Source organism: Colobus angolensis, unplaced genomic scaffold (genome assembly GCF_000951035.1).
Source record: "Colobus angolensis palliatus isolate OR3802 unplaced genomic scaffold, Cang.pa_1.0 Scaffold7, whole genome shotgun sequence".
Taxonomy (NCBI): Eukaryota; Metazoa; Chordata; class Mammalia; order Primates; family Cercopithecidae; genus Colobus; species Colobus angolensis.
In genome coordinates this window covers 20889630-20895629 of record NW_012120709.1, presented here as the reverse complement: position 1 = coordinate 20895629, position 6000 = coordinate 20889630, and positions in this window count along the sequence as shown.

The following is a 6000-nucleotide window of genomic DNA, read 5'->3' as shown; positions in this document are numbered from 1 at the left end:
GAGAAAAGAAACAACATACAATGGAGCTCCAATATTCTGGCAGCAGACTTTTCAGTGGAAACCTTACAGGCCAGGAGAGAGTGATATGACGTATTTAAAGTGTTGATGGAAAAAAAGTTCTTTACCCTAGAATAGCATATCCAGTTTATACAAAAATTTTGTATATATGGATGTACACAATAGTATATCCACATCAAATATGAAGGAAAAATAACTACTTTTCTAGGCAGGCAAAAGCTGAGGGATTTCATCAACACTAGACCTTTCCTAGAAGAAATGCTAAAGGGAGTTCTTCAATCTGAAAGAAAGGGATGTTAATGAGCAATAAGCAATCATCTGAAGGTGTAAAACTCACTGGTAATAGGAAGTATACAGAAAAGCACAGAATATTATGACACTGTAACTATGGTATGTAAACCACTTAAGTGAAAAGACTATAAGATGAACCCATCAAAAGTAATAACTACAACTTGCCAAGACCCAGACAGTACAATAAGATATAAATTAAAATGACCAAAAGTCAAAAAGTGGGAGGACAAAGTTAAGGTGTAGAATTTTTATTAGTTTTCTTTCTGCTTGTTTATGCAAACAGTGTTAAGTTATCAGATAAAAAAATGAGTTATAAGATGGCATTTGCAAGCCTCACAGTAACGTCAAATTTAAAAACATAAAACAGATACACAAAAATAAAAAGCAAGAAATTAAAGCATACCATCAGGAAAAAACACCTTCATAAAAAGAAGGTAGGAAGAAAAAAAAAAATAAAGAGAAGACCACAGAGGAGCCAGGAAACAAACAACAAAATGGCAGGAGTAAGTCCTTACTTATTAATAATAACATTGAATGTAAATGGACTAAACTCGCCAATCAAAAGACAGAGTTGCTGAATGGATAAAAAATAAGACCAAATGAATCTGTTGCCTACAAGACACACACTTCACCAACAAAGACACACAGACTGAAAATAAAGGGGAAAAAATGATATTTAATGCTAATGGAAACCAAAAAAGAGCAGGAGTGGCTATACTTATATCAGACAAAATAGATTTCAAGACAAAAATGAGAAGCAACAAAGAAGGTCACTATATAATAATAAAGAGGTTAGTTCAGCAAGAATATATAACAACTATAAATATATATACACCTAACACTGGAGCACCCAGACATATAAAGCAAATATTATTAGGGCAAAAGAAAGAGATAGACTCCAAAACAATAATAGCTGGAGACTTCAACACCCTACTTTCAGCATTGCAGAGATCATCTAGACAGAAAATAAAGAAACATTGGATTTAATGTGTACTGCAGTCCAAGTGGATCTAATAGAGATTTACAGAACATTTCATTTAACAGCTGCAGAATACACATTATTCGCCTTAGTACATGGATCATTCTCAAGCATAGACCAGATGTTAAGCCACAAAACAAGTACTAGAACTTTCAAAAAAATGAAATTATATCAAGCATCTTCTCTGACCACAATGGAATAAAACTAGAAATTAATAAAAGAGGAATTTTGGAAACTATACAAGCACATAGAAATTGAATAATATGCTCTTGAACGGCCAGTGGGTCAAAGAAGGCATTAAAAAGGAAATTGAAAAATTTATTGAAACAAATGATAATAGAAACACAACAAACCAAAGACCTATGCAATACAGTGAAAGCAATATCAATAGGGAAGTCTATAGCTATACATGCCTAAATCAAAAAGGAAAAAAGCACTCAAATAAGCAGCCTAACAATGCATTTTACAGAGCTAGAAAAGCAAGAGCAAACCAAACCTCCCAGTAAGAGAAGAAATAAAATAATAAAAATCAGAGCAGAAATAAATGAAATGGAAATTAAAACAAAACAAAACAAGATCAATGAAACAAAAAGTTGTTTTTTCGAGTACATAAACAAATTGACAAATCATTAGTGAGACCAACTAATAAAAAAGGAGAGAAGACTCAAATACATAAAATCAGAGATGAAAAAGGACATTATAATTGATACCACAGACACTCAAAGGATCATTAGTGGCTACTGTAAGAAACTAGAAGCCAAAACATTGGAAAATCTAGATGAAATGGTTAAATTGCTAGACACATACAATCTGCTGAGATTGAACCATGAAGAAATCCAAAAGCTGAATAGACCAATACCAAGTAATGAGATCAAAGCTGTAATAAAAAGTCTCCCTTCCTCCTTTTGTAGAGAGCCGAAAATGACAACAAAAAGGCTCCCAGCAAAGAAAGAATGAATAAGATTTAATATTTGCTAGCAAAATAGGGTGACTGTAGTCAAAAATAATTTAATTGTATATTAAAAAGAGTATAACTGAATTGTTTGTAACACAAAGGATAAATCTTTGATGTGATGCATACTGCATTTACCCTGACGTAATTATAATGCATTGCACACCTGTATCCAAATATCTCATGTATATAAATATATACACCCATAAATATATACTTTTACTATGTACCCACAAAAATTAAGAATAAATAAAAGAGAAAATGAAACCACACAAGAAAACAAGGTTAACTTTCACCCCTCTATCTCCATGTGCACACAACATGGACATTTATTATTTATTTTAAGACTTCAAAAAGCACTGGAAAGAAAAATTAGGGAAAATATTTTTAAGAAACATTTCAAACAATGTTCTGGTATTCTTAAATATGAAGAGCTTTTGAGGATCAATAAGAGGAATGTAAAATTCTAATAAGGAAATGGACAAAGGATGGGAACACAGAATTCATGAAGGAATATAATTGGTACATAGAAGCAAAAATATCCAATCTCATTAATAATAAAAGAAATTTTAAAATAGTTATCACTGATTAAAATACTAATAGACTTTAAAAACTAGACAAACTGATTATAAATAGGGCCGGGCACAGTGGCTCATGCCTATAATCCCAGCACTTTGGGAGACTGAGGCAAGCAGATCACTTGAGGTCAGGAGTTCGAGACTAGCCTGGCCAACACGGTGAAACCCTGCCTCTACTAAAAATACAAAAAAATTAGCTGGGCTTGGTGTCACATGCCTGTAATCCCAGCTACTTAGGAGGCTGAGGCTGGAGAATTTCTTGAATCTGGGAGGCGGAGGTTGCAGGGAGCCGAGATCATGCCATTGCACTCCAGCCTGGGCGATAGAGCAAGATTCAGTCTCAAAAAAGAAAAAGAAAAAGAAAATAAAAATAAACATGTAATAATTAGCAAAATTCTGAAAAAGAAGAGTGATGGCATATGGCATGGGTGTGGGGGAAGTCCTCCAATAATGAGGTTCTAGGCAATGAACAGTCAAACATTTACACATAAAGTCCAGAAATAGACCTCATACGATGGGGGAATTTAGATAGAATTTAGATGAAGACAACCACTTCACATAAGTGGGATGTCTTAGTCCATTTGTAGCTCCTATTTATAATAAAATACTTGAAATTGGGTAATTTACAACAAACAAAAATCTATTGACTCTCCATTCTGGAGGCTGGGGAAGTCTGAGATTAAGGTGCCTAGAGGTTCAGTTTCTGGTAACGCCATTTTCTTCTTCCAAGATGGCGCCTTACTTGCTTCATCCTCCAGAAGGGAAAAAGGCTGTATTCTCACATTGCAGAAGGTAAAAGAGCCAAGAGAGACAACCCACTTTTAAAAGCCCTTTTGTTAAGACATTAAACCCACCCATAAGAGTGGAGCCCTGATGGCCTAATCAACTCTTAAGACCCCACCTCCCAATCCTGTTACATTGACAATTACATTTTAACATGAGTTTTGGAGTGGACAAACATTCCCCAAAAGTAGCATGGGGAAGAGATGGATTAATAATAAATTTTATTAGCAATTGGGTAGTTATCTGGAAAAAAAATCTTAAATGGCTCCTGACTTCACAATTTACACCAAAATAAAGTCTAAATGGATTAAGCATCTCAATGCAAAAAATTAAAAATAAAATTGCTAGAAGAAAACAATAGCAACTGGTTTTTTTTGTTTGTTTGTTTTTTGTTTTTCCAGAATCCAGGTGGTGTGGCAGATTGAATTTTTTATTTACTTATTTTTTCTTTTTTATTTTTTGAGACGGAGTTTCGCTCTTGTTGCCCAGACTGGAGTGCAATGGCATGATGTTGGCTCACCACACCTTCCGCCTTCCGGGTTCAAGCAATTCTCCTGCGTCAGCCTCCCCAGTAGCTGGAACTAAAGGCATGCGCCACCATGTCCGGCTAATTTTGTATTTTTAGTAGAAACGGGGTTTCTCCATGTTGGTCAGGCTGGTCTCAAACTCCCGAGCTCAAGTGGCCCACCCGCCTCGGCCTCCCAAAGTGCTGGGATTACAGGTGTGAGCCACCATGCCCAGCCAGCAGATTGAATTTTTAAAAGATGATCAAAACAATAGCTACTGTCCCCCACACTCTTCTCTTATAATCTGACTGAAATTCCTCTCACTGAGTAGTAGGCTTTGTGCCCCCTCACCTTGAAAATAGACGATTGTGACTGTTTTGACCAATAGAGTACATCAGAAGTGACTTCTCAGGCTAGATCATAAAATACCCTATTTTTCCACCTGGCTGTCTTGGGATGCTCACTCTTGGAACCCAGACACCATGCTGTGAGGAAGCCCAAGGAGGCCCACATAGAGAGGAACCAAAGTGCTCAGCCCACAGCCCTTTCTAGCACCCAGACAATAACCAGCCCCAACTTGATAGCCATGTGAGTAAGCCACATTGAAAGTGGATCTTTCAGCCCCCATTTAAGTCACCTCAGTGATGCTAAGTGGAGCAGAGAAAAGCCATCCCTGTTGAATCTGGCCAAATGATTGTTTTTGTTAGCCACTGAGATTTAGGGTGGTTTGTTGAAAAGCAACAGATAACTAGAACGAATGAATTTTTACCTTCACTGCTAGAAACTGGGTCACTTGCTTGTTTCTTAGGCAAAGAAATATTAATATATTTAAGGAAACTTATTATTATTTGTTTTTAGAAAACAAAGTATATTGTACACTAATATCGAAGTAAAGCAAAGCAATAAGACACATAAAATGATAATCTGCAAATTTCCTGAAAAATGTTCTTTATCAGATCCATAAAAATTGTATTCAAACAATAACAACTCAAGACCTCTGGGTTATATTAAGTGCAAAAAGCACCATGTGAAAAAAAAAATAGAGTACATGAAAATGTATTTGATAAAGGAACAGTAGAAAGACACAAACTAAGAAAATGATTCCTTATTGGAAACTGGTAGGAAATGAGCTGACAGGAACAGGATTGAGTGGAATACTTCACAATATACACTTTTTAATATTGTTTTGATTTTTGAACCGTGCAAATGTATTATCTATTCTAAGAAATAAATTGTAAAAGCAACACAAATAAATACATTTTAAAATGGTATATCAATAGAGTTTTGTGTTTCAAAAGTCAATATTAAGATAAATATAACAATGACTCTGTTCAATTTGGCTTTTCATTTACTGGGAATATAAACCACCTATAACTGTAATTGTTGCATAAGTAGTTATACCCTTGGCATCTTTGCTATTATCATTTACAGAGGGGAAATTACCAAAATAATAAAGACTAACCAATTTCTTATTTTAAGCATAAAACATAAGAATTTCATAAATCAAGCCACAAAAGCAGTTTTGTCTATGTTTTGCTGCCACACATGATTAAAATAAACATAATAGTTAAGAATTTGATCTCTGGAACATTTAAAATCCTATTTTAGCTATTTTGAAATACATAATACATTATTATTAACTCTGATCCCTATGATGTGCAATAGTACACCAGAATGTATTCCTTCAGTCTAACTAAAACTTTGTACCTTTTGACCAATGCCTCCCCTTTCCCTGTCTACCCCACCAGCCTGTGATAACCATCATTCTACTCTCTACTTCTATGAGTTCAACTTTTTTAGATGAGATGGGATAACATTTTAAAATAGTAATGATAACGTAAAACTAAAATCTAGGTGACTGTGTTAAAGCCCTGCACTAGAGGCGGTCTTTAT